Source organism: Monodelphis domestica, chromosome 1 (assembly GCF_027887165.1).
Source record: "Monodelphis domestica isolate mMonDom1 chromosome 1, mMonDom1.pri, whole genome shotgun sequence".
Lineage (NCBI taxonomy): Eukaryota > Metazoa > Chordata > Mammalia > Didelphimorphia > Didelphidae > Monodelphis > Monodelphis domestica.
The window spans coordinates 322,810,110-322,837,695 of NC_077227.1; the positions used below are offsets into that span (position 1 = coordinate 322,810,110).

At 37.6% G+C, this 27,586-nt stretch overlaps 1 long non-coding RNA gene across 1 annotated transcript; it reads right to left on the reverse strand.

Annotated features, from left to right (window-relative positions):
• Positions 1–648: 648 nt before the first annotated feature.
• Positions 649–17,770, reverse strand: LOC103103324 (uncharacterized). The gene is made up of 3 exons (XR_457645.3): positions 17,575–17,770; positions 5,120–5,362; positions 649–1,087 (listed from the first exon to the last, which is right to left on the reverse strand). It is a non-coding gene; the product is annotated as an uncharacterized LOC103103324 (long non-coding RNA).
• Positions 17,771–27,586: the final 9,816 nt, after the last annotated feature.

Consider the following 27,586-nt stretch of genomic DNA (forward strand, 5'->3'; position numbering starts at 1 on the left):
TTCTCAAGTAGGTTACATGAAGTATGACAATATATTTAGGCAAGAGTTTCACTTTTTGAGTGATCAGATATTTCAAAATGTTTTCTTACCTAAACGCCATGACTTTTAGCCCTACGGCAGGCAAGAATGAGAGGCTTGAACCGGAAAATCTCCGGGATCTGTCTAGAAGTAAAATGCTATACTATGAACTTCAGTTTCTCAATTCATCCTCTGAGATAGTTCTTGTCAGGGCAGTTTGTATTTCAGAGCAAGACCCAAAGGACCTTTTATTGAGAATGTCAACATGGCTTAATGGAAAGAACCTTTGGCTTAGAGTAAGGGGACATGCTTCAGCATAGCAGATCCTCTATTTACTTGCTATCCCTATCTCATTATAGTAGAGAGAATGCTAGACATGGAGCCCAGAAAAAACTGGTTTAAAATCCTACCTCTGACCATGATCAGCTGTTTGATTAAAGGCAAGTCATGTCACCTGGATCTTGGTTGTTTTCCTCTCTAAGATGAGGACAAGTCTCCTTCCATTATCACTCTACAAGGGTATTGTGAGGCTCAAATGAGCAAATATATATAAAATGAACTTAAGCCCAAAATTCAATTTTAAAATTTCGCAGCTTAGTGGCTTAGTGGAATTGATCTCTGGCCCTGGAGTCAGAAAGAACTGAATTCAAATCCAGCCTCAGCCATTTACTAGCTGTGTGATTCTGAGCATTTTAAACCTATTTGTCTAATCCATAGGAGAAGCCACTCTAATGTTTTTGTCTAGAAAACTCCAAATGGGGTCATGAGGAATTGGATACAATTGAACAACTAAAGGATGACATAACAACAAAGGTGGCATTCAAAGGGTCTTAGAAGGCCATGAATTTTAATCCCTTATTTTATGCATATGTAAACTGGGACAGAGGAAGGTCACACGAAGTCGCACAGGTAGTGTCAGAAGTGGGGTATGAACTCAGATAGTCTGATTCCAGAGGCTGATGCTCTTCCCACTTCATCAAGATCAAGGATTTAGAGCTGGAAGGGTCATTAGATATCATCTGGCCCAATCTTCTCTCTTTATAGATGAGGAAATGGAGGTCCAAAGAGGCTAAAAAGAAAAATGGAAAAAAACCAAATAAATAAGAAACCACAAAGATCAAACAACACCCCTTCCCCAATCAAAGGTATTGTGCTTCATCATTACCATTTCCTGTAAAAATTTAAGCAATGCAAAATAGTCACTGACATACGGAAACCAAAAGAGCCCAGAAACCATCTTAGCCAGAGAGCCCTGGATCTCTTTCCCACACAGGGAGACATGCCAGCCCAGGGCTACAGCAGTTTAGAACACAAGTTTGTTTATAAAACACTACAGAGGAGGAGGATGGAAGATTGAGAACAATATTGCCTCACAAAACAGTGAAAAATCAGTGCAAGCAAAACAAGTCAACAGAAATTTTGGTGTGAGACCCAACTGAACCACATAAATCCAAGAGTATTCATACACAAAACTGATAGGTGATGGATGGAAAATTTAACGAGTTTGTCACATTTTCTATACTGTTCATTGTTCCTTTTTCAGCAATGCTTTCTTTTGCAGGAAATCTTTCTTGGTCTGTCCCAGGGTACTTCCCCTAACCCCTATCCAAGCTGTTAGAGCCATCCCTTCAGAGATGATCACTCATGTGCTCTGCATGTGTTTTGTACATGCCTATTCCTTTACATGTTGTGAGGAATGTGAACTTCTTAAAGACAGAACAACATTTTTACTTTTTTTTTTTTTGTATTCCTGTGTTTTTTGTATCACTATGTTTAGCACAGTGCTTGGTACATAGAGCCTGATTATGGTACAAGGAAACATTAACTATTCATTGATTGATAACATGGAAATGACAATTAAGAAGATGAAGTCAGGAAGAATGGCTGCTCCAAATTAAAGACAGACACATGCAGGACTTCTTTGCTGGAGACAGCATAATATGGAAGGAACATTTTGCAAGAGATTTTAGGAAGAAGATACCAAAAGAATGAGAAAAAAATTCTAAATGATATGGATGCCCCCTCCAACCAGTCCAAAGGCAATCAAAGGAAGAATTTCTATTGACCAAACAAAATGAATGAAGTTGGATATAAAATCCTGTTAATAATAAACTAGGCAAAAAGGAGTGATGATGACTTAGTGAGATATAAGATAACCAGAAACTTCAATTTGATTTCCAATTAATGAAGTTACAAACTTCTTGGTAGACTCTTGGAGAAGTATACCCCATCTTCCTAAATGTGCTCATCAGGTTTTAATTCTGTTTATGTCAACTTATCCTGGAGAATCAGAATTCTCAGTCTTGTTCTCAAGCAAATACAAAACAAGAAAAAAAATTGGAGGCTGAACATATTATGTGGGTATTTCTTTCAACAAATATAAATAAACAGTAAGACTGTTCATTGACAGATATAATCAAGGGTCTCATTAGTTTATTTGACTGTGTTCTGATAAGCATTTAACAACTTCATGATGATAAAAATGTTATGTACCCAATTAAATTAATCTTATTTCTTATGTGCACATGCATTCTAAACTATGGAATTTGTTTTCCATATGAATGGGGGTAAGGGAAGAATTACTTAAAGCATAGGATCAAGGGGCTTTAAACAAGTTGGGAACCACATTCACTAGATACTATCTAAGGTCCCTTTTTCTAAAATTCTGTAATAATCTGTGATACTTCACAGGGCAATTGTAAGAATTGCAAAAAGAAAAGTGCTTTTTGAACCTTAAAACATTATAGAAGCATGTGCTGGGGATGATGTTATCCCTGGGACTCCCTAGGTTCATTTATTTACAAAAATAGGAATTGGTTGATCCATTATTTACTTTTTGAAATTATTTTTAAATGCTATATTTTCTGGAACTCAGCAATAATTTATTAAAATGGTTTCTTTTGGGGGCAAGGTTAAGAGGGGAGGGAAAATATATTTCCTAGTTTGAGTGTCAGGGAGGCCATCACTGGATCCATTCAGTTGCTGGGGGCCTATATTTCTTCAACCTTTTCATGTATGCCATCGAAACCACGGCAATACTACTCTGAAGCAGGATGCTCAAAAGAGAGATGCCAGTGGAATTCAGTCATGTAGGCCACAGAGTAAACTGTGGTCAAGTTGAGCTGAGGACTCTTAAAAAAACCTGAAACTAATTAAAGCCTGCCGCTAGCTAGGTAGCCCCAGAGTTTGAAGTGCATTTGTACAAGAAAGAGGAAAACGCCTTGTGGTGGCTTGTGACTTTTCAAAATGTAAGGAAGTAAAGGGGTTGGCAAGAAGATAATTGAGAGTGTCTCATTTGGAAACCCAAGGAGAAGAAAACAAAAGATATGGCCATTGTTAAATTGCCTGCTTGAGTCTCCTGTTGACAGAGCTCAACATTGCTATGCTTCATCCACTGTGGAAAGAGAGTTGGCCATCTATCATCCTATATTCTGCAACCTCTACGCTCTCTGACCACATCGAGAAGACCAAGGAATTTCTAACAACTGGTAACAATTGAGAAGTTTAGAAATATGTAGAGTAAACAAACTAATCAATCCTCTAAAAACAATAGAGCAGCTGCTTTGCCTGGAGTTCAGATTGGATCATAGTCTTAGCTTTCTTCTATTTTCCCCCCTCTATAAAAGGTATGTGTCCTTGGACAGGGATTTCCTAGAATCATACATAGTCATTTTAACAGCAGAAGAGAATTCCAAGTTGGAAAGTATCACAGATATTTTCTTATCTCTATACTTTCATTTTTCAGATAAGGAAATGAATGGTACAGGGAGGGTACAGTTATAGGATGTAGTGGAAGGGCGCCATGATTTGAAGCCAGAGGTTGAAAGTTGAAGTTTTGGCTCTAGTATTTACAACTCCTGTGATTTTGGGGAAATCACTTCTCACTAGGTCTCAAGTTCTCAATCTATATAAGGAAAGCAAACCAAAGCCAGCACAAGAAAAAAAAAAAAATATATATATATATATATATATATATATATATATATATTTTAACCTTGTAAAGAATTGTTGGGATCCAGGCATGAACAAGTCAGGTAAATGTTACAGATATACCCAAAGGCTGACTCTTAGGAGCAATCTGCTCATGTACCAGACTTATGGTATTTTTTATTTTTCATGATTTATATTTCACATGATTGATTTCTTGCTCCTTGTAACAAAGTGAAACTCTAATCTTATGGTAAGCTGACCACTCCCCAAGCCTTCAGTCCAAAGGACAATTGGATCTCTGGGCAAGGGGTTGACACTTCTACCTTGTCTTAGCCTCTAACAAATTCTCTACCATGTCACAGGTTCATTAACTACCTCCCATTCCCCATTCCTTGATTCTGCAAAAAAAACTGGGTTCACATGTGGCTCTCTCTCTCTCTCTCTCTCTCTCTCTCTCTCTCTCTCTCTCTCTCTCTCCTTACCATCAGAGGATCAAGAAAGACTGAATCCCATGTTGTTGAACCCCTTTTCTCTGTGTCTTTCTTCCCTCCTCGTGTTCTTTCTCCCTTAACCCTTAAACCCTTCCACAGCCCCACAGCTTCCACAGAAGTCCCCAGCTTCCCTTTCAGGTGATGGACCCACAAAAGAATATCATATAGCTGTTGGACAGCTATAAGAAGGGAGGATAATAAAACTTTTTTTTGCTGTAATAGTGGAAAGAGGAGTAAATTTGAAGGCAGAGGATGTGGGCTCAACTCAGTCTCTTATTAGCTTCTTCTGAGCCTGAGTTTCCTTACATATAAAATGGAATTGTATGTGTTTACTCTCTACTTTAATCAGAGGGCTTTGTAAGGAGCAAGCTAGGTGGCTCAGTGGAAGGGAGGATCTGGGTTCTAATCTGATTTCAGACACTTCCTAACTGTGACACTAGACAAGTCACTTAAACCCCATTGCCCTGCCCTTACTGCTTTTCTGCCTTAGAATCAATACACAGTATAGATTACAGAAGGTAAAAATAAAAAAAAAGAAAATACTGGGTAAACTTTGAAAAGGTAGGCAAATGAGATTGTTTATTATTATAAAATGAATAAATAAGTAGAAATGAGAAAATAGGATAAAACTTACAGTAAATGGAACAGAGGACTGGCCAATAAGTCAAGTCCTTTTTTACCTGCTCAGACTGCATCTGATTACCCACAGAGAAGGGTTTGTTTGGGAAGCCAACTTCTGAAAGACACATAGTGGAAGTATGTTGGAAAGGCTTTGGAACATGTGTAGACATTCTTTAACTGGTTCATGTTGAATAATCATATAATCACTAGGAGGCTCTTTGGCTGTAGAGGCATTCAAAAGGGCATTAGTTGGCCTCTGCCCACGTTCTTGGTTCCACTTTTCTTTGGTTAACTTCTTCCTGCTAGATATTTTCAGAAAAAGACAATATTATAAGTCAAGAGATCTCTGATTCTTTCCCTATCCTAGGCAAATACGCTGCCTTCTTGAAAATAGGACTTGATACTTTGCCTTTCCACTGCTGTTTTAGGTGAAGGAAATTTATGTTTTTTTTTTAATTTTTTAACTTTTTTTTCAGTTACATGTAAAAGAAATCTTAACATTCGTTTTTAAAAATGTTGAGTTCCAAGTTCTTTCTCCCTACCCTGGGATTGCAAGCAATTTGATACAGGTTATATCTGTGCCATCATGTAAAACATGCTATGAAAGAAAACAGACCAAAACCAAACAAACAAGAAAAAAGCATACTTTCATCTGCATTCACACTCCATCACCTCTATCTCTGGAGGTGGGTAACATTTTTTTATGATAAATCTGAAGTAAATTAATCTGGAGGCTTTGTCTTCGTGAATTTCTAAAGATTAGGAGAACAAGCTGTCTTGGGGTATAGGTGTCCAGCAAGTCTAGGGATCGAGGAGTTGAATCCAGGCTAGGTTTTGTAGCCAGTGTAGCATTGATCATGACCAGGGGGAGACCTGTGAGATCAAGCCCACAGATAGCTGAGATGAATATCAGGATTTGCCTGGCATTAATGCCACTTTTGGAAATGAACTTGGAACAAATGCTATGTAGAAATAACAATTAATCGGAGACCAAGAGACTTAGTCATAGCCCAGAGACTAGACTGGTACAGAGGAAGAGGGGACCTCCAAGGAGTTGGGGGCAAATATTTGTTCTTTAGACATTGTCATAACTTTAAGTTTCTATCTCTTTGTAAAAGCTATTCATATTAATTCATTAAATGGAATTGAAGTACTAATCACTGGAAATATACCTGGAATGGGGGCACTAGGAAGGAGGCATTCTTATCCTTGAAAGCCACTTCTAGAACTCTGAGCGTAAGCCAAGAGAATCCTTGTTCCACCAAAATAATAAAACTAAAAATCAGTTAGGGAATTTGAGAATTAGTGTCCAATTATTAGCAAAGATTTTTTTTTTGCGACCTAAAATCCTTAAAAAAGACTCTAACACAAACAATTAACCACTCGAGGCTTCATATTATTAATTAGAACAGCTTTCTCCATACTTAGATATTTTAACAATAAATCCAGTTTTACAGTTTTTGATAGTGCCAGACATAAAGCAGCTTGGAGGCAAAAGTAAAAGCCTTAAGGGGGATTTAGAAGCCCCAGAACAGTGCTTTGTACCTAGGAGGATTTTGCCCCTGGGGATGGGCTTCCTCACAGTTCTTTTTATCTTTTGTTTCTGTGCTTTTTAGTACTCTCTTGGCCCTGAACTTGGCTTAGTGGATAGAATCCCAGGCCTGAAGCCAGGAAAGATTTTATCTAAAATCCAGTCTCTGATAGTAGCTATGTGACCTTGCAAGCCAATTAACTTCTGTTTGACTCAGTTTCCTCATATGTAAAATGGGGATAATAATAGGACCACCATCCCAGTTTTGTTGTGAGGATCAAATGAGATAAAATTGTAATGTACTTAGCACAGTGCCTGGCATAGTAAGCCCCATATAAATGTTATTGATTATGATTATTAAGATTAATTAGTCCCCAGAAATCATGACTAATCATTGGTTTGATCAGAGTTCTTAAGTCTTTCAAAATACAGATATCCCTTCTGTATTATGACATTTCCTATCATGGTTTTGATATATTGCCAGTCTGCATAAGAAATTAAGTGAGAATTTTTGAGTTTTGCAGAAGCTGCAGATGACATGAGAAGTCCAGAAGATGATGCAGAAAAAGTTTAGAATTATAGTCTATGACCAAATACTTAACCCAAATTTTATAACAAGGGACTGTAAACACCCCATAAAAGACAGGGAAAAAATTCATACTTCTTCTCTAGTATGAAGAGAGGGCCAAAAATTTTTATGGGTATGTTTTCACATTGAGGCAATGCCATGGTCTTAATGACGGAGATGTGTGAGGGATACCTGTAGTCTGTTTTTATAATGATGATATTTTCTATAATTTGTTTCCTGGTTCTGTTCATTTGACTCTGCATCCATCCATCCATCCATCCAAATTTCCCCATGTTTCTGTGAAACCATCTCTTTCTTCATTTCTGACAGCAAATTAATATTCCCCTATATTAATGTACCATGATTTGTTCAGTCATTCCACAGTTGATGAGCACCTCTTGGTTTTTTCAGTTCTTTGCAGCCACAGAAAGAGCTTCTGTAAATATTTTTTTGTAAATTTAGAATATTTTCCTCTTTTTTTGATTGCCTTCAGGGGTATTAGAGTAGAAGGAATACTTCTGGGATAAAGGGTTTAGTAAAACTTTTAACAATTATTTTGGAGACATAGTTCCTAATAGCTTTCCAGAATGACTGTATTACCAATTCACAACTCTACCAAGAGTACCTCAGAGTCCCTGCTTTCCCCAGGAACCTTCAATATTTGTCAGTTTCCCTTTTTTGTCAGTTTTGTCAATCTGATAAATGTGAGGTATTACCTCAGAGTTGCTTTAATTCAATTTTCTCAGATACTCATGATCTTGGGCACTTTTTCATATTACTATAGTTTGTTTGGATTTTTTCACCATTCATGTGCTTTCAATATTTATTAACTTGGGGAATAACTTATTCATATAAATTTGCATTAGTTCTTTATATTTAAATTTTAGAAATATGTCCTTTTCCTTGTTTCTTCATAAAATCTTCCATATTCCATAGATGTGAAAGGTAATTTCTTTTTCTCACTTGGTTTTGTTTATGAGGTGACTTTTATGTTTAGATCATATGCTCATTTGGATTTTCTATGTAATATAATTATATATATTGTAATAAAATAATATATGACATGGAATGTTGTATTATAATACCCTGAATTTCTTCCAGGCTGCTATCCAGTTTTTCCAGAAAATTTTTTTAAATAGTGAGACTTTACCCTAATAGCTGGGTCTTTGACTTTATCAAGCATAATTTTATTTGCCTTTGTATGTTGTGTAGGATACTTTGTTGATTGGCTTCTCCTTTTTAAAATCAATACCAAATTGTTTTTAATGATTACTATTTTGTAGTTCAGTTTGAGATCTGGTATTGCTAGGTCCTTTTTTTTTGTTCATTAAAAAAATTTCTTTGAGGGTTTTAATCTTTTTTTCTTCAGATGAACTTCATTATTATTCTTTTCTAGTTTTTTTTAAATAAGGTAATATTTTTGGGAGAGATTAGGTTTGGATCAACACCTCACACCCTACACCAAGATAAATTCAAAATGGGTGAATGACTTGAACATAAAGAAGGAAACTATAAGTAAATTAGGCAAACACAGAATAGTATACTTGTCAGACCTTTGGGAAGGAAAAGACTTTAAAACCAAGCAAGACATAGAAAGAGTCACAAAATGTAAAATAAATAATTTCGACTACATCAAATTAAAAAGCTTTTGTACAAACAAAACCAATGAACTAAAATCAGAAGGGAAGCAACAAAATGGGAAACAATCTTCATAAAAACCTCTGACAAAGGTTTAATTACTCAAATTTACAAAGAACTAAATTAATTGTACAAAAAAATCAAGCCATTCTCCAATTGATAAATGGGCAAGGGACATGAAGAGGCAGTTCCCAGCCAAAGAAATCAAAACTATTAATAAGCACATAAAAAAAGTGCTCTACATCTCTTATAATCAGAGAGATGCAAATCAAAACAACTCTGAGGTATCACCTCACACCAAGCAGATTGGCTAACATGACAGCTATGGAAAGTAATGAATGCTGGAGGGGATGCAGCAAAGTAGGGACATTAATTCATTGCTGGTGGAGTTGTGAATTGATCCAACCATTCTGGAGGGCAATTTGGAACTATGCCCAAAGGGCGATAAAAGACTGTCTGCCCTTTGATCCAGCCATAGCACTGCTGGGTTTGTACCCCAAAGAGATAATAGGGAAAAAGACTTGTACAAGAATATTCATAGCTGCACTCTTTGTGGTGGCCAAAAATTGGAAAATGAGGGGATACCCTTCAATTGGGGAATGGCTGAACAAATTTTGGTATATGTTGGTGATGGAATATTATTGTGCTAAAAGGAATAATAAAGTGGAGGAATTCCATGGAGACTGGAACAACCTCCAGGAAGTGATGCAGAGCGAAAGGAGCAGAACCAAGAAAACATTGTACACAGAGACTAATATACTTTGGTACAATCGAAGGTAATGGACTTCTCCATTAGGGTCAATGCAATGTCCCTGAACAACTTGCAGGGATCTAAAAAACACTATCCACAAGCAGAGGATAAACTATGGGAGTAAAAACACCGATGAAAAACAACTGCTTGACTACAGGGACTGAGGGGAAATGACTGAGGAGAGACTCTAAATGAACACTCTAATGCAAATACCAACAACATGGAAATGGGTTCGAACCAAGAACACATGTGAAACCCAGTGGAATCACGCGTCAGCTATGGGGGGGCGGGGAGAAAATGATCTTTGTCTCTAATGAATAATGTTTGGAAATGATCAAATAAAAAGTATTTAAAAATTAAAAAATAAAATAAAATAAGGTAATATTTTTGTAGTTTGATTAGAATTTTGTTGAATAAATGAATTAATTTAGATAATATTGTCATTTTTGTCATATTTATTAATATGTTTAGCAATAATTATTGCTTTAATTACTTAGGTTTCTCTTTATTTCTGTAAACAGTGTTTTGTAGTTGTATTCTTATAATTCCTATATTTCTGTTGGTAGATTCCCAAGTGTTTTGTACATAACATGTTATTTTAAAAATAATTTCTTTTTCTATTTCTTCTTTTTTTGAGTTTGGTTGGTATATAGAAGTTCTAAGGAGTTGTATGCATTTATTTTATTCCCTATAACTTTTCTTCATTTGGACCAACTTTTACTCTTCTCCCTGATTATGTGAGATAGCTATCTCTTCTATTTCTCCACCCCTTCTCCTTTCATTCTTCTTTTGATATCATCAAGGTGATTATTTTATTACCTAATTAGTTTATTAGGTAATAAAAACAATTCCCAGCTCTTCCATCTTGTTTGATTCATTTTATGACCCCTGATTATATTTATGGTCCTTAGTTGATGTTTGCCTCATCTCTACTTCCAATTAGAATTCAAACACTTCATTCTTTTATAGTGTATTCCAGTGTTCATTTCTCTATTTCTCTTTACTCCCATGTTTCTTTTTCAAAGTTTCTACTTAGCTGATTTTTTTTTCAAGAACATTTGCAAGTCTTCTATTTCACTAAAATTCTATTTTTTTCCCTCTCTGATATTATACTCAATTTTTCTGGGTAAGTTACTCTTGGTTGTAAGCTTATATTATTTGCCTTTTGTAATATAGCCTATGTTACCCAATCATTTATTGTGGTAGTTGCTAAATCTTTTTTGTTGTTGTTGTTGTTGTTTTTGTTTAGTTTTTAAAACATTATTTTATTTGGTCATTTTCATACATTGTTCATTGGAAACAGATCATTTTCTTTTCCTCCCCCCCAACCCCCACACCCCTTCCCTAGCCCACAGGCAATTCGTCTGGGTATCACATGTGTCCTTGCTCTGAACCCATTTCCTTGTTGTTGGTATTTGCATTAGGGTGCTCATTTAGAGTCTCTCCTCAGTCATTTCCCCTCAGCCCCTGTAGTCAAGCAGTTGTTTTTCATCGGTGTTTTTACTCCCTCAGTTTGTCCTCTGCTTGAGGATAGTTTTTTTTTTTTCCTTGTAGATCGCTGCAGGTTGTTCAGGGACATTGTAAAGCCATTACTGGAAAAGTCCATTACTTTCGATTGTACCACAATGTGTCAGTCTCTGTGTACAATGTTCTCCTGGTTCTGCTCCTTTCACTCTGCATCAGTTCCTGGAGGTCGTTCCAGTCTCCATGGAATTCCTCCACTTTATTATTCCTTTTAGCACAATAGTATTCCATCACCAACATGTACCACGTTGCTAAATCTTGAATGGAGTTACTCTCTCTGGCAGTTTGCAATGTGTGTGTGTGTGTGTGTGTGTGTGTGTGTGTGTGTGTTTTAAATGACCTGAAAGCTCTAACTTTGGGCTATGTAGCTTTTGGGAGATTTTATTTTGAGATTCTTTCAGGATGTGAATGCTAGATTTTAAAAATATTTTTACTTTGCCCTCTGGTTCTAAAAAGTTTTGTCAATTTTTTCATGATTCCTTGAAATATGATATCCAGACTTTTGTTTTTTGATCATGGATTTCAGGAAGCCATGAGTTTTAAGTTATTTCACCTTGTTCTGCTTTCCAGATCAGTTATTTTTCACATGAGATACTTTGCATTTAAAAAAAATTAAATCTTTAAACTCTGTTTTTAATATTTCCTATAGTTCCATGTATTCATTGATTCATAGTTAGTCCATTCTAACTTTCTGGCAGTCTTATAGTTGAGTAAGGTTTTAGATCCCTTGTGGTAAACTATTAATTCTCCTTCCAAGTCTTTCCACAAAACTCATTTCTTTTCCAGTTCTTTTCTCTTTTGATATTATTTCATCAATAATACCATTTAAAATATTTAAAAAGAAACAAAAAACCAAAACTCTCTTAGTTAAATTTCTAGTACAGTGATCCCTCATCTATCACCAGAATTATGTTCCAGAGACCCCCCATTGATAGGTGAAAATCCTTGAAGTAGTGGTGTTATATTTATTTTATTATCTATATATTTTAAGGCTTTATAAACCCTTTCCACTCTCCTTAAAACCTTTTCCACACTCTTATTAGCCTACAGTCATTGAGCTAATTAGCGCCCAGGATACAGAACACAGCATCATGGTTGTTTGCCTTTCATTTCATCCATTAGCTAATAGTGTGCTGTAAAAATCCTGTAATATAGCAAAAACTCTGTAATACAGAATAGATATATTAAAAAAACAAATCACAGGATACAATGAAGCCTCAATAAGTGAACTGTGATATAATTCTGTGAAGGAGAATATAATTCTAGGTGATATTGTGGGCTGGGTTGTGTTTTTCTATTAGATATTTTGAAGTTATTCTCCTTTTCTGGGTTTGTATCTTGGATGTCCCTTCCATCTTGATAATTCTTTATGTTTTTTTGCTTGTTTTGTTAATTTTCTTACTCATCTTGCCGTCTTGCTTCTGAGATTAGGAATTTCTGGGCTCTTAGTACTTTTAGAAGACCTGTTGTGGTCTTTGATGGTACTGGCCTCTTTTGTCTAGCCTCTATTTGGTTATTGATCATTGTGTTTCCATGGATCATTGATCATTGTGTTTCCATGGATCACATAGGCAACTTGAGCTGCAAACTTTAAGCAATTCCTGTGAAGTCAGATCAAAAGCATCATTTGATCATGGTACATCTGGGCTTTCTAGGCTTCAGTACCTGGATGGATCTAGGCATAACAGCAACAGACTTGCCTTTGGGTGTAGTTTCAGTAGAAAGAAATTGTTCTAAACTCAGCCACTCTTGTTTTTAAATAAAGAGAAAAGTTGTAAAAGAAAAGCAATATGATTGACCTATCCTATAAATGCAGTATCCTGATCTCACTCTCTTCACTCTCCTCTCTTCTTGTGGCCCACATACTGACCATTGGTTCTTATATTTTTTGTTTCTTCTTTTGAATCTCTCTTTTATGATCCGGCCTCAGAGGTGAAAGCTTATTGTGCTTGTGCTTATTTCTTCTCTAACTCTGTCCTCTCCCATTGTCTCCTCTCATCAACCTTTTTCTGTTTCCCTTTTGAGTTAAATACATTTTTATATCAATATCTTTGAGTTTAGGTTTTTAGTCTTTCTTTGCCTAGTTCAGAAAAGCCTGCACTTTGGTTTTTGAGATGCCCTTTTCCTCTATTGTACTGTTTTATATAATAAGTTCCTTCTGCTTCTTCTTCACGTTTTCTTTATGGTATTCCCTTTCTTCTCCATTTTCTTTACTCTTTAAAATCCTATGATATAGACCCAACTCACTTTAGTCTTGAATTTGTCTTACTTTACTCATAAAAGACAGTCAAGTCCTGAAGGGACTTGTCTTTGCTCTCACTATTTTAATGTAAGGGTTTCCTCATAAATTAACCATTTTAATCACTCAGTAGTGTTTACCTTTCTAGGTTTCTCTTGATTCCTGTGTTTGTATTTCAAGTATTCTCCTTAGCTATGGGTCCTTTCATCATGTTTGCTTCAAAGTTCACTATTCTCCATTCCCTACCAGGACTGAGACAGTCATCCTTGGTTGTGATGTTCATGTATCTCTTGAAAGACACAAAATACTGGGGCTCCCGTTTGCCTTTCTGAGCCTGGTTTTTGTGGTGGCTCTGGTAAGAGCCATTGTTTTAGGATTCTTGTGGGGTTCCTTCATGCTTGGGCTGCTTGGGTGCTATTCTGGCTCTGTCTCTTGCTGGTCCTATCTCCTCTTGTGGTGTTAGCAGTTTGTCTAGACTTGGTGTTGGCTTTGCTTCCTGCATTGGCTCCAGCATGACCAGCCAGGCTTCAGGCTTTGGGCCTCTTGCAAGGCCCCAGGTGAGCTTGTACTGCCCACACCCACCTCTCTGTACAGTAAGTGATGGAGGTTGACTTTGTTTCCTTGCTACCCTGACAGCCCAGGGCCTAGATCCTGCTGCTGGCTTTAGCCCCAATTCATGGTGCTGGCTTTCTTCTTTCCAGTTTTCTCTCCATTCAGAGTTCCTACAAGTTTCTGGTGGATTGCTTGTTCATTCTAGGACTGCATGGAAGCTCTTGTGTATTTTTGATTTTCTCTATTCTTCCTTCTACTACATTTTTACAACTTTGCAGAAGTATTGTGGAAAAGTCTCATCTAGGACTTTTCATGTTACCCTCATTAACAAAGATAATAAATGTTTTTTTTAAACTCTTACCTTCCATTTTAGAATCAATAAGAGTATTGATTCCAAGGCAGAAGAGTGGGGTGGTCTAGGCAATGAGGATTAAGTGACTTGCTAAGGGTTATGGAGCTGGTTAATAAATATCTTTTGAATGATCCAGTTGGACCCTGGAATTTTTATACCTGATGACTCACCAGGCCATTTAATCTCCCTCATCCTTAGTTTCTTCCTCTGAAAACAAGAAAATTTGATGAGGTTTCCCTTTCAGTCTTGACATTCTTTATTCTATATTCTGAGGCCCCTTCTAGTTCTGTCATTTTTTTGGTATTATTCTTTAAGGCCTCTTCTAGCTTCCTAATTGTGTTGTTCTTTGAGTTATGATATTTTGGAGGAGCAGAAACAAAGAGCTAGGAGCTACATATTTCCCTTTGGAAAGATTGGCAGGGACTTCCATTTGTCACACAAGTCTGTCACTGCATGCTAATATAATTTATGTGCTAATATTACAGTTTCTAATGTGAGCAAGGCAGCTGGCAGGGCTCACCCTGTGAAATGTCTGCTAACTGTTGTCCCCTCAGTTTCTGTTCTGTTCTACTGAAGAACATGGCAGTGACAAGACCATGATCCTCTTCCTTTGATTCATTTGATTGATTATCAAGGCTTTCAATGATGTAATCATATCATGCTCAATTTTAGCTGCCCGTTTCTAGGAATAATACTACAAGTTATTTTCTGTTCATTAACTAGGTTCCCAGTTTGTGGTTTAGGTTGACACAGTGGAGTGAATGGTGGGTCTCCTGGTGTCAGGAAGACCTGAGTTCATATCTGGCCTCTGACACTTGTTAGTTTTGTGGCCATGAGTAAATCTCTGGACCTTACTTCCTCATCTGTAAAGTGGGAGTATTAGAGTTGATGATGTCTAAGGTCCCTTCCAACTATAAAACTATGAGCTGCTGATGAGCTTTTGACTCAAAGGTGCCATCTGGTTCCAAACCTGATGTCCCTAAGTGAGAGATAGCATGGCTAACTAGAAAAAGAATTCTGATCTTGGAGGTGGATGATTGAATATTAACTTCAACACCCACTGACTGTACAAGCAAGCCAAGATATTTCATCTGAGTCTGTTTATATATTTGTAAAATGAGATGTAAAATATGCATGACTGCCAGGGTATACCAGAGTTGTTGGAAATGGCTTATTTTTTAAGACCTTTACCTTTTGTCTTAGAATTAATACTGAGTAGCACTTCCAAGGCAGAAGAACTGTAAGAGCTAGGCAACTGGGATTAAGTTACTTGCCCAGAGTCACACAGCTAGGAAATATAAACCAGGTTTGAACCTAGGACCTCCTATCTCTAGATCTAGCTCTCTATTGGCTGAGACACCTAGCTGATTCCAGAAATGGCTTTGTAAGTTTTAAATCACTGAAGAAATGTAAACTCTTGTTAGTTATTAGTTGGTAAATGAACAAATCAATAGATTTATCATCAGATCCTTTTCATACAGAAAGCCCGTGGCAGGGGTCTCTGGGGGCTGGGGAGAGGGAATGGGAAGTTTGAAAAACAGTTCCTGTTTTTTAGGAGCTTAGAAAGTAATTGAGGAAAAAGACATATAAAGCAATATACTCTGAATAATGATCAATAAAATGAGAAAAAATATAAGTGGCAAATGAACCAATGAAAAAACATTAAATAAATGTTTTTAGCAGTTACTTCCCAGGGCTATTGTGGTGTTAAAATGACCCTCCCTCCCTACTTCCCTCCCTCTCCTTCCTCCCTCTCCTTCCTCCCTCCCTCCCTCTTCTCCCTCCCTTCCTTCCTCCCTTCCTCCCTCCCTTCCTCCCTCTCCTTCCTCCCTTCCTTCTTCCCTTCCTTCCTTCCTTCCTTCCTTCCTTCCTTCCTTCCTTCCTTCCTTCCTTCCTTCCTTCCTTCCTTCCTTCCTCCCTCCCTTCCTCCCTTCCTCCCTTCCTCCCTCCCTCCCTCCCTATGTTAAGTGTCATAGACACAAATGCAAAATCAAAATAGTTTTTATCCTCCCAAAACGTATGTTATGACAATTCACGTCAGGGTGTGGAGGCTAGAGAGGGACATTTTGATTTGGGAAGTTACCTGAATAGTAAGTGAGTGGAGAAATAGAGGAATAGATGCACCTTTCCAGGAGCAATAACATGGTCAATGAAATGGAAGCATTGTAAAGTGATGCTAACTGATATCTCCAACAATCAGGAGAGCAGGGCTCTAAGGAGAACAGCTTTTCACTTGGGGTGAAAAAATTATGTCTTCAAGGGAATGGTTTCTGACTTGAAATTCAAGTTGATTAGGAGGCAAATGGGTAGGCAGAGAAATAAATCTGGAACTGGTCCTTGATATGTGAGGAACCAATTAAAATTATAGAGACTGGGTATTCAGAGGATTCAGTAGCCATCCTGAACTCAGATGGTCAGGAATCTGCGGATGTCTATTAGGAATATAACTAGTGGTCCTGTACTAATTGAACAGAGCATAGAGAGCCCAGAACCATAAGAATAAATGCTCAAGTTTTTTTTTTTATCATTTTTCCTCCAGGGTTTAATGTGCATTCCTTGGAAAGTCTCATGAAGAGCTAGTATCATTAATTGTGTGCAGCAATGGAGAGACTCTTTGGAAAGAATGCTGGTTTTGTAGTCAGCAGACCTGAGTTTAAATCTTACTTCATTGTTTGAGGCAGCTAGGTGGCACACTGGTTCTGGAGTAAGGAAAATCTGAGTTCAAATCTTCCTCGGATACTTACTAGTTGGCTGACCTTTGATAAGTAACTTAGCCTTTGTCTTTCTCAGTTTCATCTTCTATAAAATGGGAATAACAATTGCACCAGAGTTACTACAGGGATAAAACCATATAATTGTAAAGTACTTTGCAAATCTTAAAGTGCCATTTAAATCCCTTTTAAAAAAAATTACTGTTTACTGCCCCTTCTCAGACTTTGGGCAAGTTTTCTTACAAGAAAAATGAGGGGATTTGACTACATGACCTCAAAGGCCCCTCTGATTCTACATCTGAGATTCTTTATGAGATCATAAGATTTCAAACTTTCAGATCCAGAAGATTCAGTTGTTCAGTCACTTTCAGGCACGTCTAACTGTACATGAACCCTTAATAATTTTTTTTGGCAAAGACACTGGAATGTTTTGTCATTTCCTTCTCCAGATAATTTTACAGATGAGGAAACTAAGACAAACTGAGGGTTTAATGACTTTCCTAGGATCATATAGCTACTAAGTGTCTGAGACTAGATTTGAACTCTGGTCTTCCTGGCTCTAGCCAGGCCTGGGGCTCTTCCCAAAAAGATGTTCTAACAGGACAATATCTATACCAATTCCTTTATTTAAAATGTGAGGACACTGACCTTTAGCACTTAAGGGATTATCCAAGGCCTAAGGCAGATGTGGATCAGAACCAGGACTTAAAACTGGAATCTTCTCACTTTGGGACTCTTTGCATTACTTCCAGCTTCTTCCTCTCTCTGATCCTTTAGGGTCCAGTTCAGTCTTTCTAGGGGGTTTCCCTCCATGGCTCTCTTTGTCATTTCCACATTGATTTGCAGCCACTGACAGTTTTAAGCCTACTCTTATTGAACCACCACTGCTGCACAAATAGAACCCAACCTTCCTTATCTCTTTTGTCAAACCTGGCAGGACTGTTTGTTTGTTGTCTGTTGCCTGACTAAATTTCAAGCTTGTTTCTTGGAATTGTCTGAGCCTTGGATCAGCCAACATGGAATAGCTGTCATTTGGTATAAAACCCTGTGGTTTCCGGGCTCCTGTTTGGTTGGCACATAGTTTTGGACAGTGGGTTTTGTCAGGAACATTGAGGTTACTGTGGATCATGAACTTTCCTTGGTCAAATATTTTTAAGGCTCCCTAGACCTGAAAGTTGTGTTTCTGTCTCTAAAGTCTATCGATGTGGGGCAGCAGCATGCTAGGAGACTCAAACTGCACTGGGAATGGGGATATAACAAACGTGACATCATTTCTATCAAATGGAGGTGGCAGTTTCTGAGTGAAATCCACAAATATTTCTCATCAAAAGAATGAGCTTTGTCCTGACCCTGGTCCTGACCAGCATTTCTGAAATTGTGTCTCCTGAAAACCCTCTAGGTATAGATGGCATCCCACATATTATGCCTAGGGTTTATGTAAGAGAATTTCCATGCTAGTGGTCATCTAGAAGGGTTTCCTCCTCCCAAATTAGCAAAAAGGGATTCTTGACCAGAGTAGGATTTTTAACCATAGAATGTAAGAACTAAGAAGGATCTTAGAACATAGAATATAATCATGAGAAGAAACCTTAGAACATAGGACATAAAGTTTTAGAGTTAGTCTTGATTCCTTAGCCTTGGCTCTTTCTCCTGCCACAGCATTTCTAGGAGTCAGTGTATAGCCCAAGAAGTTCAAGTGGCTTTACTTAATTATTCTGTCTGTCCATGCTGAGAGTCACCTCTCCTTGCTCCTCACCTTGACATTCTGTCTTCTCTCTGCTTTCCCACATGAGGTCATGACACTCTCCTCCTAGAAAGAACTATAAGAGACACTCTGAAGAAGCATAACAATTCACATTTTAATGTCATTTATAAAACTCTTCTTGGTCTCACCCAGTGAGGTAGACAGAGCTAATAGGGTTGAGTCCATTTTATAGGAGAGTAAACTAAGATTCAGAGAGGTTAAAGGTCTTGTTTATGTCCACACAGCTGGTTTGGGTTTCAAGCCTTCTGATTTCAGATTCATGAACTTTTTGCAAAAACCATGTAGTCCTGACCTTCTTATGCTGTGGTTGCCTTTCACAAACACCTGTTATTTAAAGCTGAAAGGAATCTTAGAAATAACCTTGTCCTATCTATCCATTTTATAGATGGGGAAATTGAGACAGACTGAAGAGATTTGGCATGGTCCTAGTAGTAAAGAGCAGAGCAGAGAATTGAACCTAGGTACTCTGATTGCAAATCTAGTTTTCTTTTCACTACACAATTTGTTTCCCTCAATTCACCCAGTTAGCAATTCAACAAACACGTATTAGTTGCCCAACAATGAACAGAGTTGTTATCTCTCTGGTCTGGTAACTTGTAGCTTTGGTCACAAATCTCAATATTTATGGATCTTACCAATGCATCTTTAGTCCCTAAAGAGCCTGTGGCCAAAATATTTTGATCTAGATTGATCTAGAACCCTATTAAGGCTTTCATTTAGGTTCTCCATCACAACATGCTTCCTTATAGGACAAAATAAGCAGCTAGAACCCCCAAATTTGTCCCAAATCTTTTTGTGGAGACTTCTTGGTCATGCTTCAAACTCTGAGGGCAGAAAGCATAGCACCAAAACTGAGGTTGTATTTAGAAAAGCTGGATTCGTACAGTGTGTCCTCCTCAGGGAGTTCAGAGGTCAACAGCTGTTTAAAGCACAGCACAAGCTGTCCAGAGCTCAACCAGGCCAAATTGGTGGATCATAGCACTTCCTCTGCTTGCTACCCCTCCACCCCACCCACGTCCAACCAGTTGCCAAGTCTTGGCCATTCTACCTCTGCTGTTTGTCTTGAATCTGCCCTCTTCTCCCAACTCCCACTGCCACCACCCAAATTCAATCCAATGACATCGCCTCTTGCAATAGGCTCCTAACTCCTCTTCCTGTCTCCAGTCTCTCCTTTAATCCTTGCGATATTGCCAAAGTAATCTTTCTGAGGCACCACAAGTATTGGTTCATTCGTCTACTGAAAAACTTTTAGCAACTGCATTTTTCTTGAAGGCAGTGAAGTGTATAAGAAAGAACTATGGATTAGTTATCAGCTGAGACTTGGGCTTGAATTCTGCCTCAGTCATTTTTAGTCACTGAGATTCAGATTCGCTATCTGTAAAATGGGTATGACAATATCTATATATCCACCATTTGGCTGTTGTGAAGATTATATATAATAGTGTATTAATTATAACTATTCTTTTGAAAAAAATTATTAGAAACTTTTGATTTTATATCATCTACATTTCCCCACTCTATTTATGTCCCCCCTCAATCTGTCAATTATAATTTATAAAGTATGGATTCCTAACCATGCAATTTCCAATCTTCTGTATTATGAACTCAGTTCACCTTTCCAACCTCATCTTACCTTTTTTCCCCTCAGCTACCCTATGTCCTAGTTAGACTCTATCACCTCTTCTGATCCTGCCTTCTTTTCTTTTCCTAATCTTTGCTCTTTCTATCTCTACTTCATTTTTAGACTCTGACTGTTAGAGTCTGAGAAAGAGAGTTTCAGTCTAATGGTTATATTTTACAGATGAGCAAAGTGATATCCCTGAAAGTAACTTGCCAAAAGTTACTTAGCAAAATGTTAGTAGAATGGTGAATCAAGCAGATCTTTTTCTTCCTTGATCCTTGAAATCCCTCACTTCTTTTCTTGAAGCTTCAACTCAGGCACCAGCTCTTCTTTGAAACCTTTTCTAATGGTCAGATGAAAGGGGTTCTTTCCTTAAAGTTTGCCAGTACTCTGGCTTAGTTTCCTCCTTTGACTTATCTCATTCTTTGTATCATTTATATTATAGTTATTGGTGTATGTCTTCCCCATTCTCCCTACCTCCCCAATTAGAGTGTAAGTAAGGTCCTCGAGAGTTGGTGTGTGTGCATATCTACACCTGGGACCAAAGAAAGTGTGGAAAAGTAGAAAGAGTCAAAGTCTGGAGTCAAAGGATCTGAGTTCCTATCCCACTTCTGATGCTGACTATCTCTGTGACTGGGTAAATCACATAAACTCACATCGCAGCAGACAAATCAACCCACCACCAGTACCTTCATCTCTATCGTCCTTCAGATCCTGAGGGCGCTGGGTCAAAGGCACTGCTTTCAGACCAGTGCCCTCAGCCATCATCCTGGGAAGCAGTGCTCATGAATATGCAGCCTGGTAACTGTTCCTGAAGGTGCTTAGCTACAGCTACTGAAGACCCAGACAGTCAATAAGTATTTAAGTGCTCGCTGTGTCCTGGGCACTGTGCTGAGGAATAGAGAGGTAAGAAAGAGGCAAAAGACAGTCCGTGCCCTGTCCCCAAGGAACTCACAATCTAATGGGGGAGACAAGAAGAAAACAAACATATACAAGCCATCTATGTGCAGGGTAAATAGGAAATAATTAATAGACCAAAGACACTGGGATTAAGAGGGATGGGAAAGCCTTCCTGTAGGCAATGGGACTTGAAGGAAGTCTAGAAAGTCAATAGGTAGAGCTGAGGAGGGAGGGAGCACATTCCAGGCATGGAGGAGAGTCAGAGAAAATGCCCACGATCTAGAGCTGGAATGTCTTATTTGTGGAATAGCAAGGGGACCAGTGGCAATAGGAGACAGGGAGTAAATGGTAAGAAAATTAGAAAGGTGGGGAAGGGATATGTGAAGCTATGTTATGAAGGACTTTGAATGCCAAATCCAGAAAAGAAAGTTCTTCCCATCAAAGTCTTTGGCATTTTCAAATGGTTCATCATCAGAAAATGATATTCTTATTACTGAAATGACATGAAAGAAGAGGCATTACTGTCTGTTTTGCTGTTGTGCCCTAAGGACCACGGGACTTTTCCATCTGACTTGCAGCTAAAGCCTTGTCTCCCCCATTGGAATGGGAGTTGTTTGAGAGAAGGGGCTAAATCACTCTTCTATTTGTCTTCCCAGCACTCAGCAACACAGTGCTTTGCATAGTAAGTGCTTCATAAGTGCCTTATACATTCATTCATTTATTGTTTCCTCATATATAAAATAATAACATGAAAGCTAATATTTGTATAGTTCTTTAGAATTATAAAGCACTTCACAAGCATCATCTTAGTTTTTCCTCACAGGAATCCTGTGAGGTGGGAATCATTTTCCTTTCCCATTTAGAGACGTGGGGGTAGGTGGGGGGATGGGGAAACAAGTTTGAGAGAGATTAAATGATGTGCCTAGGTGACACAGCTAGCAAGTTTCCGAGACCAGATTTAAGTTCAAGTCTTGCTGACTCCAGGTCCTGAGCTCTATCCTTTGTGCAACGAGACTGATTAGAGTCGGACTAGATGACCTCTGAGGTCCCTTTCTACTCCAGCTCTATGGTCCTGCAGAGTAGGTACTTCATAAACGTTGAATTGACAACATTGAATATGTTGTACTCATCGACCCGGGTTTTTTGAGAGCAGTTTTGTTATGTGTGCAGTCAAGCACTCCCAGGCATTAGCTGCAGTTTAAGAATAAGGAAGGCATGCTGGGAAAGAATTTTTTCCTCTTCATGGTAAAAGGTTAGTGTGTTTTAATGGAAACTATCTGGGGGTTGGAAGGTCCAAATTTGAACCCCAGATTGATCACTTCCTGCCCTACCTGAGTGAGCCCAGGGTTTTATCTTTGGTCTTAGTCTGTTTGACATTTTAATCAATACTTGCACGGATGATATTCTGGAAGGGATAGCTAACACATCACATGACAGAACTGGAATACAAAAACATCTCAGTAGGCTAGAAAAATAGGTCAACTATGAAAAGGTGAAAATAAAAATATATTTCTGACTTGTGTTTTTTCCTTATCTTCATTTCTAAACATAGATCTCTTCTACTTTTACCAGGAAAGTCAGATCTTGTAATAAAGAATAAAAAGGAAAAAAAAAGTAATTTAGAAAACTAATGAACACAGCTGAGCCTAACAATATATGCATGGTTCCCCATCTTTGGTTCCCTATTTTTGTTGCTGTTCAGTCTTTTCAGCCATGTCTGACTTTTTGTGATTCTATTTGGTACTTTTTGGACAAAGATCCTGCAGTGATTTGCCATTTCCTTCTTAGCTCATTTTATAGATGAATAAATTGAGACAAACAGGTTTAAGTGACTTGCCCAGAGTCACCCAGCTAGTAAGTTTCTGAGGCCAAATTTGAACTCGGGTCTTCTTGACTCTAGGCCTGCAACTTTTATCCACTGTACCACCTACTGTGGTTCTCTTCTTCTTTACATTTATGGTCATTTAAATTATATAGCATTCAAGGTTTGGGGTTTTTTCTTTTTCTTTTTTATATTTTGGTTCTTTCCATTATTATTGCTATAGTCATTATATATATTATTGCCCTGGTTTTGCTTATTTTATTTTATCATCTTAATCTTCACATTCTTCTTTGAATTCTTTATATTCATAATTTTTTATATTGTAGCAACATTTCATCATATTTATGTACCATTAGTTGTTCTGCCATTACCTAATCCTAGTAAATGGATATCTATTTTGTTTATGCTTCTTTTCTGCTACAAAAAGTGCTATGGTAAATATTTTGGTGTATATGCTACCTCTCTCTCTTTGACCTCTTTGGGGGTATATTCTTGACAGTAAACATTTTGGGTCCCAGAGTATAGATATCTTAGACACTTTGTTCATAAAATTTCAAATTGCTTTCCAGAATGATTGGACTAATTTGTAGCTTTTCCAACAGTACATCAGTATGCTTATATTTCCACAGCTTTAGTATTGACCATTTTCATTTTTTCTCAATAAACAAATTTAATATATTTGTATATAAATGTATAGTTTTGTACTTGGGCTAAAAAACCCAACCACCATAGAAATATAAGATGGTGGGGGAAGTGTGGCTAGATTTATGATGAAGATCTAGGGATTTCTGTGGCACAAGCTCAATATAAACCAACCCACAATGTAGAAGTTAAAAAATTGAACAAGGCCTTTTGGTATTGAGAGACATAATGCCCAGAATTATACCAGTCCAAATGTACATCATGTTATAAAGTTTACAAAGCAGGTGATCTATATACTCTCTTTTGATCCCCACAACAATGCTGTAAAGAAACTACTAAGATCATTATTATCATCGTTTTTAATGAGTGATGAGAAAATCAAGGTTCACTCTGGGTAACATAACAGCAAGTAAAGGTCATTTAGTTTAAGATCAACTAGCACTTGATCTTCTGTGCCATAATATCTCTTATAAAGGAAGTGATAGTCCTCTAACTCCAAGTCTGGAGTACTGTGGTCAGTTCTGGGGGTTACAATTTTATAAAGAACATAGATAAGCTGAAGTGTGCCTGGGAGAGGGTTCCCAGAAGTGCCATACTGGGATTGACTGAAGGAATCTGGGAATGTCAAGTCTAGGGAAAAGAAGACCTGCCAGGGACCAATTAGAGCCTTCAAGTAGTTGAAGGATTGCTACATGGATGAGTGATTGGCTTATTCTGTTTGGTCTTATTGGGTAGAATTAGGAATCATCATTTATGGAGTCATATGTTGTAAGGTTATAAATTATGTTTAAAACAGGACCCAACCTCACCCCAATTTCCTTTGTAATTCATTCTTCATTTCAATGGCGAAATGATAATCCTAAAACACAGCTCTGGCCATATCTCCCTCCCCATTCAAAAATATTCAATAGCTCTTTATTGTCCTGAGGATAAAGTATAAAAGTCTTCAGCCCAAAAAAATTTGGCTCCTACCTGCCTTTCTTGTCTGATTGTATAATACTCAGTTTTACACAAACTGGCCTACTAATTGTTTCTGCATATGACATTTCATCTCCTACCTTCTACCTTTGTGGAAATAGTGCCTCATGTTAGCTTGTTATTTTTTTTCCTCATTTTAATTTCTACAACTATCCCTTCCCTCCCTTTACCCAATGAGTCATAACTTATAATAAAGAATAAAAAAAGAAAGAAAAAAAGTGCTTAGCAAATCTAAACAACACATCAGCTGAATCTGACACTACAAGCAATGTTCCATACCTGTTGTTCTCAATCTCTCCAAAAAAAGAGAGGGAGGTCAATTTATTCATCTCTTTTTTGGGGCCAATCTTGTTCTTCTTCACCACTGTGGAAGACCAAGCTGGAAGTCCACCTTAGGTCTTACCCTCTTTACAAGGCCATTCCTGATTCCCATTTTCTCCTTGAAATCATTTGTTACTTTTATAGAGAAGGGAGACTGGAGCCATGTTTAGATGAAGAAACTTTTAACAATTGAGTTTTCTCTGAAACTTATAGTTTTAGAGCATTGCCTAGAGCACTGAGGGGTTATATATAACATGTGCTCAGAATCATACAGCCAATATCTTTCAGAGGTGGGACTTAAACTCAATCTCTTGGCCTTCAAGCCAACTCTGAATTCAGTCTTTCTCTCTGCCTTTGTTACTTTGTATTTACTTGTGATATATCATATCTCCCTAGTGGAATGTAAGCTTCTGGGGGGCAAGAATTGTTTCATTTTTATTTTTATATACTCAGCTCTTAGAACAATGCCTGACACATAGTGGTACTTAATATTTGTGGAACTGAATCACTGCAATGTTCAGAAATGCTGCCAAGAGAGCCAATTGTACTGGTTTGTTATGGAAGCAAACAAAGAAGTATTGAAAGTATAAATATTTCTTTCATTTTGATGTTTTCAACTGTTCACTGCAGGCATGCTGTATTTTTATGACTTACTCTGTGTGCTTGGTCCTAACCCTTAGATCCCTCTGTATTTCCTTCTGTTGGGGAGTTCCCACCATCACCAGCTTTGTTTTCCATGGCAATGGCTGGCTTCAAGAGTTAGTTAACAGCCTCAGAACTACTTAGCAGACTAATGTTATTTCTTGTGTATATATCTGTATCTTAATTATATTTGCTAGGAAAGTAGCATTTCCTATCAAAATTATTATAATTTTCCTTCACATTTTTGGAAGGGGAAATATGACATCAAACTTATTATTATTGTCATTATGATTTATTATAAAAGATATTTAATGTCTGATATTTATATAATGCTTTAAAGTTTACAAAATGCTTTACATGTGTTATTTAATTTTGATTATTACCACAGTTCTATGAGGTAGGCACTATACAGATGAGGAAATTAAGACAGAAGTTGTGTCTTCTCCAGGGTCATCCACAGTTAGTATTTGAGGGAGGATTTGAATTCAGGTCCAAGTCTAGTACTCTGACCACTCTGCTGCCCAGCTTCCTCTATCCAATTCTATTCATATTTTAGTTTTTACTTATCCTATATAATTCAAATTGTTCCTTCTCCATGAAGCTTCTTTGACTACTCTTGCATTCACTAATCATCAACTATTTTCTGAACTCTTGGTATGCTGAATATTCATCATGTACCTTTTAGCACCTACTTCCATAATTTCCTGACTTATTGCTAAGTGTTATGTACTTCATCCTTGTCACCCTAATTAGACTGTGAGCTCCTAGGAGCTATGATAGCACCTAGCACAGCACTAAGTATTAGGAGGTATCCAACAAATATTTCTTGATTAGCTTTTAGACTGTTAGAGTTGAAAAGAATGTAAAAATTAACTTATTTATGGGAACTCAATTAAATATCACAATTTAGTATTGTTATTTATACAGCCCCAAGCCTCATGAGTCCTTACACAACTCTGGGATTCCTTTATTACTTTCTAGGTTTGGTATGTTGTTTCAGGTCATCAGCTTATCAAAATCTTATCCTGAGTTTCAACCAATGTCATATCAACGCCACCATACAAATAAGACATGAAAGAACCAAAAAACCTTTAATAAGACAAAATAGCTAGATCATAAGATCATAGCTGTGAAGAGTGAATCAAACTCTGTTTATCAATCAGCAACTTTTAAGTTAATCAATCAAAAACTAAAGTACCCCTGGAAAGAGGATTTGAGCATATGAGGTGTGTCTTCAGGGAGATGCAGATGTAGATGCAGATGTGGGGGGAATGTGTGAGGCAGTTAACTGAGATTGGAGCTGAGGTTCTTCTCCAGTTTTGACCTGGAGGGACTGGCTGCTTTCCCTTGGTGGTTGTTTCTACTTTGTCTTTCCCATCCTACCTGCTTACCTGTTGGCTTGTTGTCATCTACTGAGCTTCCTGGTGTGATCCTGAACCATTTGGGCCCTCTGTCTATAAGATTAGGTCTGGGGTCCTTCTGGATCCAGGACTTCTTCCTGGGCCCTGTCCTGCCAAACTGACAAAAACTCACTACCTGTATCAAAAGGGGAGTTTGGGAGTTAGTTTAGGTTTATCTATAGTAGGGACTAGGGTCTTTAGAGAGATAGGTAAAGATTAGGTTAACTTAAAATCTGTAAAGACTCTCAGTGATGAAACATATCGATCTCGGGGAGGTTTAGATAGTTGTTATTATTTTAGGATCATTCAAATTCCCTTTTCACCTTCCTTGTCATAATAAATCCAACATCCATTCTGTTATGTAGTGTTCTGTGTTTGTTACCTCAGGACAGGTTCTGCCCGTACTGGATCTGTTAGCCTGTCAGCCCACAGTCAACCTACTGACACTGTCTTCCCAAATCAGTTACATCTTCTGATACTGGCCTTATCTGAACCATCTAATGCTATCTCCAAACCACCTTCCATCACAGTTGTTCCCCACTTTGCACAAAGCCAAAATAGTGTTGAAA